General features: G+C 39.2%; 1 pseudogene; it reads left to right on the top strand.

Annotated features, from left to right (window-relative positions):
* The first annotated feature begins 1,992 nt into the window (after nucleotides 1-1,992).
* On the top strand, nucleotides 1,993-2,651 carry LOC137980641 (uncharacterized; annotated as a pseudogene).
* Nucleotides 2,652-12,500: the final 9,849 nt, after the last annotated feature.

The following is a 12,500-nucleotide window of genomic DNA, read 5'->3' as shown; positions in this document are numbered from 1 at the left end:
CATTTCGTCGACTTTATCAATCGGCCATATTTCTATCAAGATGTATCATTCGGAACTAAATTGTTGAAGTTAGACAGCGGTGAAACTATTGAGATGCCGAAGGTCGTGCGTACAGTGACACGGTCCACCCTGATCAGCCAGTATGTCCAATTCTGTCAGGAGGAGAAGTGTGAACCACTCAGTCGTTCCACGTTATTCAAGATTCTAGAAGTGAGGGAATTCTCTCAGAGAAAGTCATTGCAAGGGCTTGACAATACTGCCGCTGATGGTGCTGCTGCTTTCCAGACAGTTGAAAGGATAGTTGATGATCTAGAAAAAGCAGGATTGGCTAGACAGTGGTGTGCTGAAATCAAAGATAAGCTAAAAGACGCAAAATGTTTCTCCCGTGAGGAATGCACTGAACTTAACGATCTTCTATTTTAATCAGCTATTTTAATTGACTGAACTCCCGTGAGGATCTTCTATTTTAATCAGCTATTTTATGAACTGTTTTTCACACAGATTTTAAAACATTTTGTCACGTCATTATTTTTCATGCGTCCTACTGGCTAGTTTTATACTATGCTAATTTATAGTGGCACCTCCAACGTTTAAAACCATAGCGCAAATATTTTATCGTTCTCCCTGATGATGCCGTAGATCGGCGAAAGCTCGGAGTCAATAAAGAACCACAGTAACACTTAAAGGCTTCAATTGATCTATATCCCACATCACTACGACATGCTGCTAAAGGACACATTCAAACGTTTTGAAGACTGGTTATCGCGTCCACTGCAATCACGAGACGGCTGCATGTCCCGACCACTGCCGGAAATTCGCCCTTAGCGACGAGCAAGATTCCGATTTCCAGGAAAACTGCCCCCACTAGCACTCTGAAACGTGTGACGATTGTCGAAATCTACGAAATGTTCTTGACGAAGAAGAAAACCAAATTAGAGGCTCATCTTGGAATCCTTAGAGCAACGAGCAACGCGACGATCTAATATATGACTTTATGTAGGCACGCTTAGACATCTTGCAATGGAAGGCTCATATCCTCCAGTCCATCAACCAGGAAGCAGCAAAGCAAGATCAGCTGAAGATGATAGCCAACAATGCAAACTACGCTCTCATTGTAATGGACTCGGTGATGAAGTTCCTACAGCTCCAATATGGCGAGAAGCAGTCGGATTGATACGGTAAGAGAGGATTAAGTTGGCATATATCGACAGTAATCTCCAGCGATCCCCACAAAGCGGGCAGCCTAGAACTACAGTCGTATGCTCATCTGTTCGACACATGTCATCAGGATTGGTTCGCCGTCTGTTCAATCATGGAGAACACCCTGGAAGCAATGAAGACCCAAAAGCCACACGTCACCCAGATTTACCTGCGCTCGGATGAAGCAGGCTATTATCATAACAACTCCCTAATTGCTGCTGCAAAAGATCTCGGTCAGCGAGTAGGTATAACCGTTTGTCGTTACGATTATTCAGAGCCACAGTACGGCAAGGATGTATGTGATCGAATCTTATGTCCCATGAAGACATGCATCCGACGATACTGCAACGAAGGGCATGACATCCTGACAGCGGCAGACATGAGAAGGGCGCTTTCATCCGCATGTGTCTGTGCAGTTGACGAGACGAAGAAGACCTTAGACGTGAACAAGATAGAAGGCTTCAGCAAGCTACACAACATCCAGTTTCAGGAAAATGGCATCCGTGTCTGGAGGTCGTGTTGCAAGGAGGTTCCTTTTGACCAGCTAGTGTCACTGAGCCAAAGGAGCACTGGCCTCGTTGTAAGAGAAGACTTTTTCACTTGTAGAGAAGCACGCGTATATAAATGTAACGACACCGCCCCAGAGAGCTCAGACGAAAACGCAGCTTCGTCCGATTCGGAGATAGATATGTTTGAATGCTCGAGTCACATTTGGACATCAGCGACCATTGTGTGAAGGAGGAGAGGTAGTCGGAAACACTCTATGACAAGCTTCGTAGAGACTGGGTAGGCATGTTCACTACGTCAGTCAACATAACTGAAGATACGACATGCACATCTGGTAACCAGCAGAGTGTGAACGCATCGCTATCATCAGACCAAGCTGTCGGCATGGGCTGGGCGCTACCCAAGCCACGGACAGGATCCTCTAGGTTTACCGACAAGGTGAAAAATTACCTTACAGCTAGATTTGATTTTGGCGAGCAGACCGGGCGTAAAGCTGACCCTCAGTGGGTGTCCAACCATATGCGGACGGCAAGAGGCGAGCAGAAAAAATCAGCTGTTTGATAAACAAGAATGGCTGAGCAAAAGCCAAGTGCAGGGTTTTTTTTTCTCGCCTCGCAGCGAGCAGAAGCAGAAGAAGACAACAACGTTCCACAGAAATCAAGCTTAACACTCGAGAATTGTTGCTGGAGGAGGAAGAAACTGATAGACAGCACCTCGTAGATGAGGTCACTAAGGAACTGAAGCCGCAACACCCTCTGTCATACGATGCCTTCAACCTGTGCGAGTGCGCGAGGGAAAGCAAATTGAGTCAATTTAACGTACCAATACTTAAACAAATCCTGAGCCATTTTGAAATTCCACATAAGACAAGAGACAAGAAAAGAGACCTAATTGAACAATTAATGACATTTTTACAAGAATGTGATTGCTGTAATGAGTGTTAGTCAGTGTGTAGGCATTTCGCGATACTGCAATATTCGTTTCATGGAAGATTATAACATCAAATCAAAGCTTGGCACATATCATGAGGGAAATAAAAATAGGTAAAAGAACAACAGACATTTCCCCCAACGAACCCGCCAACATGTCCACACTGCTCCATTGAATTGAATTGAGTAAATTGAATCAGGTCTTCTGACAAATGAAATGCCTTTTACATGTACTTAAAAAAAATAAAAAGAATTAAGTCTAATTATTAAAAAAACAAACAAACAAACAAACAATTTCTCAAGATTACGTAGCTGTTACATAGCTCTTTTGTGCCATCACTTCAGAGTTGATTGAGAGACGTTGATGTGTTGAGTCGCACTCTCAGAATAATTTAAGACCGACCATTTTTGAAACGCAAATTAAACTTTTTCCTAAAATAATAACCTAGACCACTTACTAGTAAAATATTCTCACCAAAAGAATCTTTTGAACAAAAGTAAGTCCAGCATCATAACTTTTTGGTGAAAGGAAAATTATTGAGTTGATGGCTGTTTTGATTTCAATATTACAAATGAAACGAGCAAGTGTGACATTGCGTTAATTACCGCATCGTGGGAAATAAAAGAAGCTCGCATACAATAAGGGAAGCTTTTACAGAGGTTGAGGCAATTTTTTTCCTCAGGTAACAAATAATTATTTCCCTTAGAAAATATATTTGAAGAAAGCAGTTTCCTGTGGTATTCTGTCGTTCCATTGCTCCACAAACTCATCCCGCCGGTTACAGTATTTTGCATATCGAGGGGTTTATGTTATCGCTTTTAGCACAAAATGCCGAATGAACGTTGCTTTTTCTCGAAGCAACGGCTAAACCGCAGAAAAACGCTTATTTAGAATTAGCGGTTGATATTTTGTTTCCAAGCATTAACGGTCCATATATTGGTGATAAGTGCGACCGGTGTTATCTTCGTTGACTATCAACGGTCAGCGTTCAGCGATGGCGTATAGACGTGGATTTTAAAGCTCCGCTTAGTTCTGTCTGGACTGCGCGCATTTCATCATATAAATAGCGAAAAACATTGTAATAGCACTTTTGGTTGATTAAAGAGACCGAAAGAAGTTAATTAGTAGCTTTTCAAGCGAGAATGTCAGAAACTGCTTTAGACACGTGTTCACTCGAAGAACTTTACAGAGTCGAAGACTTAAAGGATATCTCGAAATGTTTTGCGAAACTTCACGCAAATATAGGTGCAGAGTTCTGCCAGTTTCGTGAGAAACTCAAGGAAACAACCGACCGAGTCGCGGAATTGGAGAAGGCGATGTCATACTTTGAAAATGAGCAGTTGGAGATGAAAGAAAGTACGATACCAGGGATAATTGGGGAGGCCGAAAAGCACAACAAGTCAATTCGCGACGAAATTCTTGCCCTGAATCTTTGGGGAAGGAAATGGAATCTTATTGTTCATGGTATTCCTGGGGAAATAAAAGAAACTTCCGAAACGACAAGACATAAAATTCAAGAATTCTTCAACACTACACTCAAGATGGATCCAGGTGAGGTGAAAAATATTAATATCGCAGCGTGTCACAGAATTCGAGGAAGCCGAGACGCGACTAAGGAGTCGATTATCGTCAGGTTTGTCGACCTTCAACAGCGCGATTACATTCTTAATATCATGGGTGACAAATTACTCCTTAATTTAGGCGCGAAATTTCAGCGTTAATTTATAATTTCACATGTGAAATTACAAAATTGCCATGGTAACATCTCTTGTATCTCGATCAGAGCCAAGATGGCGTTTAGATTTAAGACAGTGACCATTGAAGAAGTTACGAAATTAAAAGAAGCGGCAGAAAATTTAAATACGTGAAAGAGCACAATTAACTGGGTGAGAGTTTTTGAGAAGTGGTGTGACGAAAATAGCCTTGAGAAAAACCTGGAGATGATTCTTCCCGAGCAGTTGGATAAAGTACTCGAGCGATTTTACAATTACGGTTGTGAGCGTAATTTGTCACCCACGACATTAAAAGGTAATCAAATAGTTTTCTCGTGAATTTAGGAAATAATTTCACTTGCGTTTTGTCAAAATTCTGATAATTATCAGAATTTTGACAAAACGCGCGTGAAATTATTTCCTAATTTCACTCGTCGCGGTTTGATTACACATATTAATCTAGCCAAGAATCTCCCAAAGGGATCAAGTTATGGAGTTATGGTCGATCTACCTCCAGAGCTTTCCGAACTTAGAGGTCGATTACTCAAGAAGAAAAATGAGCTGCCTTTTCAGCAACAAAAGGAGGCGAAATTAAAGTATTTATTGAAGGCCCCATTCATTCAACTAGTCGTGGCTGGTCAGGTTCAAGCATCGGGGTGAACTAAGGAAACAGCTAAGTTTTTGCCTGTTTTAAAAGCTAATTTCTAGATCAGCATAATTATTTCGCTATTGACATCTTGTTTAACTTCTCCTACCCCGCGTGAGTCACAGCACAGGACACTATTACTATAAGCCAGAGGCTGCAATCGCTAACAGGACGCTATTTGTTGTGTTAATTGGTTTAGTGTTTTGTTTTTCGTGCTTTGGATTGATCAGTTACAATCTGTTTTCTTCTTACAAATGCAAATATATATCTACTGTAGCTTTTGCTGTATGCCTGCGAATCCCTTTCACCCTTTTGCGCTTAAATAAGGTATTCAGGATTAACAGATCATAACATATAAATTCAGGGAGGACAAAATTACTAGATTGAAGATCGGGACGTTGAATTGTAAAGGTTTAGCAGACGAAAAGAAAAGAAAAGACGTCTTTAATTGGCTTCGGAAAAAGTTTGACATATACTGTCTACAGGGGATATCCAAAATAGCAAAAGAGAACAAGCACGGTGGAAATCCTAATGGGGCTATGAGGCGTTTTTTAGCAGCCTGGATAGCAAAACTTGTGGGGTTATCATTCTATTTAACAATACATTTGAATATGTGTTGCACAATGTAATAAACGATCAACAAGGCAGATATCTTGTCTTAGATATCTTCATTTTTCAGCAACGCTGCACTTTGTTTATTCTGTATGGTCCAAACATCTCGCCCGAATTTTTTACAAATTTGAAACAAAATCTAATCAATTGGGAACTGTCATATAAACCTATTATATTATGCGGCGACTGAAACGTGGTGTTAAACTACCATAATGACACGATAAATTATTTAAAGGAAAACAATCCGAATGCTCAAAAATCTGTGCGGGAGTTAATCGACACTTTCGAGCTGGACGATGTGTATAGAAAGCAAGAACCAACTGGACGTAGTATAGTAATTTAAAGCAAGCAAGGCTAGATTATTTTCTTGTATCTACTGATTTAACAGGGCTAGTGGAGTCGATTCAAACCAGTGTTGGCTATCGCACGGATCACTCATTAGTAGTTATGAATATGATATTTACACATCAGGAGAGGGGCAGGGAGTTTTGGAAATTCAATAATTCTCTACTGTCAGATCCGGCATATGTGAAACTTGTCTAGGATTGTATCAAGGAGACTGTGGAGGAATACAAAATTAATGGTGACATAGAGCATCCGCAGTCTCCCACTTTTTCTATTAATGAACAACTATTGTTTGAAACACTTAAGCTTCAAATCCGGGGTAAAACCATTTCTTATGCAGCATGGAAGAGAAAAGAGCAAAAAAAGACTGAAATTTTTCTAGAAAAAGAAATTAATTTTCTCCAGCATAGCTTAAATGTATCTCCCTGCGAAGAAACAAAAAGGAAATTCGCCCAAAAACAAAATGAGTTACAAGAACTGAGAGTATAAAATGCGCGGTATAGCTACAAGGTCTAAAGCAAATTGGATAACAAGGGGGGAAAAAGCGCTAAATACTCTCTGAATCTCGAGAAAAGACATTATACAAAGAAAGTAATTCCTAAGCTAGTTTTTCAATCAAGATAATATAAGGGCGAAGTTGACTCCTGAAGAAAAGGATTCTTGTGAGGGTAACATTTCTGCTAAAGAATGTTTAGATGCCCTAAAAGTTATGGGCGATGGAAAAAGCCCTGGGAGAGTCCATAAGGCGGTGGGTTAAAACCTTTTACAAAAATATTAATAGCTCCTTTTTTTTTATACAATGGTCATTGCTCCAATTCTTTTCCGGTCTCAAGAGGTGTTAGACAGGGTGATCCCCTGTCACCATATCTTTTTATTATTTGTGCATGCTGAACTTCTCGCAAATGCAATAAAACAAAACGGTCAAATTAATGGCATCATGGTTAATAATGAAGAATTTTTACTCGGACAGTATGCGGATGACACTTTTTCCCTTTTGGATGGAACCCAAACCTCGCTCTCCCAATGCTTAGACACCTTGGAGCTTTTTGGAGAGTGCTCGGGTCTGAAGGTGAATGTAGAAAAAACCAAAGCTGTATGGCTGGGTGGTAAGAGATCCTCAAAGGACACACTACTTCCGGAGAAAAATTTAGCATGGGTATTTAATGAACCTTTTGACATCCTAGGGATAACGTTTTTTGTTGAAACCCAGAAAATAGTAGAGTACAAGTATAGAATAAAGCTGGATGAGGTTAGAAAGCTTTTTGACTCATGGTCCTGGAGACTTTTGAGTATCATAGGCAAAATACAGGGAATTAAGTCACTCGCAGTATCTAAATTCGTACATCTCTTAACAACTCTTCCTACTCCAAATGACTCTTTTCTTAAAGAATTGAAAAGAATCTTCTTCTCCTTTATTTGGGGTGGAAAGGGGGATAAAATAGCAAGGAAAACAATCATTAATGATATAGAAGATGGGGGATTGAAGATGACCGATATTTAAAAAAGTATGGGACGTAAATTATCAGGCAGACTGGAAAAGGCTCTTGTTTTCTGATCGCCGGCTCTACTGGAATGATGTTTGGTTACTAAATAAAAGATCATTATCACTCCTGGCTTTTTCTTTTGTGGAAAATACTTTCTGGAGGAATGTAGTTGAATCATGGGCAGAGTATGTTCAGGAAACTGTAGAAGCCAGTGACCTTCTGTCACAGCCTCTATGGAATAATGTTTTTATGAAGGTAGAAAATAAATCTGTGTTTTATAAGACGTGGTACATAAAAAATTTACGCTACGTCAATGATCTTGTAGATGAATCTGGCTTTTTTATGTCACCAACCGAATTGATTAATTAATACGTTTAACCTAAAGTGCACTTTCTTACAAGCTTATGGCATTATGTGTGCAATTCCAAGTTCATGGAAGTCAAAGATTAGAGAGTTTGGTAAACGGTTACCTTTGGTCAAATCCCAAAATATAGAGAGATTATTTAAGACACAAAAGGTGACCAGTTTTCCTTACGATACTTTGTTAAAATCGGTTGCCAGACAGCCAACTAGGGGGCAGCGTAAATGGAATAATCATCTATCATTTCCGATTGAAGATTGGTCTACCTATTACAGTTAACTCTGTTTAAAATCTAAAGTGCTACCCTCCGAAGTTCGTGGGTTCAATTCCCACCCTGGTCAGAGTTTTTCTCTGTCCTTGTGTGGGCCCATTTCCATCTGTAGGGCTAACGCTCACATGGTTCATATGGGATAGAAATCTAGCACTTCACATTACACTCTATTCAGTTAAATCTGTTTAAAATATAAGTGCTACACGGCCAACGTTTGTATAAACGTAACCTTTCCTTGTACTATTACAGTACCCCTTTCTTATGTACTAGTGCTTCTAAGCTGAGAAGCTTTCAATATAGGATATTCCATAGAACTATTGGCACAAATGTATTGTTAATGAAAATGGGTATTAAGGATCACGATGACTGTTTTTTTTTGTAACAGTAAACCTGAGACCACCTCTTTTGGTACTGCGACCGGGTATTCCCCCTCTGGAGCGCCCCCGCAAATTGGATTGGGTTGATAACAAAATTGAAATAGAATTCTCCCTTGAATCTGTTCTCTTGGGCTATACAAACTGTATACCTTGCGATTAATTATATTATTTTAGTCGTCATATTCTTCATATATAAATGCAGAATGGAGGGACGTAACCCCGATTTAGCTGGTGTACAAAGCTAAACATTTGCACGTGACTTATCTCATCAAGATAAATTTTTAAGTAAGTGGAAACCGGTAGAAAAATTATTTTGTCAATAAATGATGTAATGTGTTGTATTGTAAGTAGAGTAAGTATCGCACCGTATTCTAAGTTTCTAAGTAGAGTAAGTATGTTAATGTAAGTAATATAAGTATCGCCCTGAAAGTAGAGTTATTGTAATGTCACCAGTGTAAGAGAGTTGTATTGTAAGTAAGGTAAGGAGAGAAAGGGCGAATAATTGGTAAATTCGTGGAGCTCTGTACGGCTCGCAGTGTAGGGTGCCCCACAAATTTTATTCTATCAGTTTTTACATTGATGTTATTACTTTTGAATTATCATAGACTCGATCCTTAGATCAGGTCCCACATTCGGGAAAATAGCTTTTAACTATAGCTATCAGCACGCTTCGCACATTCCGGAGTTCAGCAGGAGGTATTTTATAAAATTCATAACTCCGCCAAACTTTGACAGCATACAATTCTCAAAAAAAGGTGAAACTTGTGCATGTGAAACATTCAGCCTGTTGGAATAAATAATTGTTTTTAGGCAGTGTCCGACATTTGTAGCCAAATTTCAGAGTCTCCCAATGTAAATTGGCAAGTTTTGAGGTGACCTTGAAAACCGTCCCGCAAAATGACAAAAAATTGAATTGATCCAAATAAATGTAATATTTGTGCATTGGATATAATGGTTGACTTTCACTGAAAAAATGAGGCCAATCGCTGAAGGTCCCAAATTTGCCTTATCCGTTCTTACGCGGACAGCTGCCTCTTAAATTTTTTTATCATTGTAAATAGTTCTTTTAAACTTAAGCGAACGTTATGGGCAAAAGGATCATATTTGAATCGTTTTCTTCCTGAGCTGTGGTTGGAGCGGGATATATGTTTCTCGTTAGAGGATGGGCGAATCAGAATTATAATTAGAATTGCCCTTTAGGAGGCTCAAACCAGTTTTAACATTTTTAACAAACTGTACTACAGAGTGTTTCAAAAGTTCGTTCCGATTGAAAATTACATTTTGTTTCAAGAATTTAATGTATCTTTAGGCAAATTGAAACTGATTCAGTTAATAAAGTTATCTAAATAATTGTTCAAAGCAACTTCAATCTAACATTTGAATGAATGACAATACTTTTGAATTTTCGCGCCCAATGTGCAAGCGCGCGTGTTTTGTCTCCCCAAATTTTTCCCGCACATTGTCTATTTTCGTATTTGTTGCGGCCTTTGTTTTGGATTTTCTCTGCTTTTTTACGGAAATCACAGTCACTGTCAGGTAGTCACTGTTTGTGCTAGAGCTCAGGCAGCTATTTTACGGTCATCTGGCCCCATTCAGTCAAAGAAATTGCCAATTTTTTTTAAAACGACCGAACGATGGGTGAACAAGTGGTCAAAAAGGGAGTCCTTCGAGGACAAACCAAGGAGTGGACGGCCGTATAAGCGTAATAATTCAACAAGAAAGATTGCATAAAACTGTAACATCACAATATCAACGTTTTGAGCACAAGGTTATGGAGATTGACCAACAAAGGATGGAAAGCTTTCAAGCGAAAGAAGACTGCTAAGTGATAAGCAAAGAAGGCCTCGTTTGAAATTTGCCAGGAAATTCTTCAAGCTCACGGCAGAAGATTGGGAGAACTTCTCATTTACAGATAAGTGTTGTAAGTATCTAGTTCATTACCCGAATCCAGAAAACCACATCGTATGGGGCTCTGCATGAGGAGTGCGACGTTAACGTTTCCCCAGCATACCAGGTGAAACAAAGTGCGAAGGCGATGGTGTGGAGAGGTATGACGGGTCCGCGTGGTCTGACGCAGTTACAAATCTTACCCAGTGGCCAGACCTTAACCTCGAACTACTAAATCAAAGAAATTCTAGAAAACAGAAGTGAAACCGTCAACTTCAAGGCGGCAGGTTACAGACGGACCGACGAAAAGAAAGCTGTTTAGCTCCAAGAAGGCAATGACCTTTGTGCAGGACGGAACGCCGGCGCGCACTTCAGAGGCGGCTAAGTCATGGTGTAAGAAGAATCTGCCAAACTTTTATACCCATAGACGACTTGCTGGCAAACTCACCTGATCTGAACATCATTGAAGAGCCATCGTACAAAGACCCAGCCCCTAAAACAATGGACAAGCTGAGAAGGCGAATACGGTTCGGGCGGAAAATGCCAACTCTCGACACGCTTCAGGAGCTCGCGCGTTATTATGCCCCGCCGCTAGAAAAAAAAACTAAAGGTGGCCATTCTGGTTAATAATATTTGAGTTATTCGATGTAAAATCAATAAGGAATAACATACTTAATTTTCCAAGAGGTAGTTATAGTAATTACTGAAATATAAGCGAACACCCTGTATTAGAAAGGATTGAACCTACCCAACGCTTTCACTTAGCGGCAATGTTATGGTACCATATGAAGCATTAATAAATGCTTAACCTTAACAAGATGCACTCTTTACTGTGACGTAATAGATTACCATGGTAACAAAAGAGCCATCTAAAAAAATTAAAATTGATTAGCAGGCTAAGATGAAACTCTCTGCAAAGTTTAAAAAAATCCTCGGGAGCGGATTCAGAGCCACCTTCACAATTGGAAAATTTTAGCTCTGAATCCGTTCCAAATATATTTTTTAAACTTTGCAGAGAGTTTCATCTTAGCCTGCTAATCAATTTTCGGAAATATAACATGGGGGTCACTGAGTTTGTTTTTGATATGTAAGGACATAAACACAAAATATAGGGCGTTCTTCGACGGTTCTTTTGTGACCAATTAATTGTTAAGCAATTATTGGTGTTTCATATGGTAGCATAACATTGCTGTTAAATGAAACAATGTTGTAGAGTTAATCCTTGCGAATAAGACATTCCCACAGGAGCCCAAATTGTTGAAACCGGTTTGAGCCACCTTAAGACGTTTATTTAAAAAGCGCTCTCTTTCTCTCTCAATGAAAGAAAATTTGCAATTTGAGGGTGCATGTCAATGGTATTTTTGTTTTGCAGGAACCCGCGAATTTATTTTGGCAACCGTGAATAGCTCATTCCATGTAAGCTCCAAACATACTACAGAAACGAAAGGTGGAATTATTTTATTTTCTCTTTTAAAAAAAAATCACGCGTAACACAAACATGTTAAACCGTAGTTACGCGATTCGCAAGTGTAAACTAAAACACTACTTTAATTTAACGAATTTCTTGTATTTTTGTATAAGTCCTTTCCTTATTCGACAAAAAAAAATTGTATCTTTTATTATAAAACTCTAGACACAATGACAGCTTGATCATTTCAACGTTGTCATTGAGTTCTGTATCGATATTTTCATAAACTGCATTTACGTATACGTAGTTGTTGTTGTTTTTTTTTTCATTTGGAAGGTTTGTTGCAATGTTGAGCATTGCAACAACCCTTCTAAAAAGTCCTGAAAACATCTTTGGGATCGAAAAGACAGTTACGAAACTGTCATCCGCTTCTTTTGATAGGCTGGTCTTTTAGGAGCCAAATTCTGTAAATATCGTGGTCACTCGTCAAATTTCGGATTTCTTTATATTTTGCCTAAATAACACCTAGAGTGAGTTATTTTCGAAAATAGTATCCAAAGATCTCGAAGTGCTTCATTTTTTCTGAAATCGAGGGAAGTTCCAAAAACGCCATTTTAGCACCCTGTTACTTCCGAAAATGAAGTAAAATGGTGCATTTTGTTATCGCTCGTGTACATAAACGCAATCACAGCTATAGATGCAATTTGGGCACATCGTAACACATTTCTTGGTCTTTCCAAAGAAGAAATTTATTTTGGAA

Source organism: Montipora foliosa, chromosome 12 (assembly GCF_036669935.1).
Source record: "Montipora foliosa isolate CH-2021 chromosome 12, ASM3666993v2, whole genome shotgun sequence".
Taxonomy (NCBI): Eukaryota; Metazoa; Cnidaria; class Anthozoa; order Scleractinia; family Acroporidae; genus Montipora; species Montipora foliosa.
This window is presented reverse-complemented; position numbering and strand designations above follow the sequence as displayed.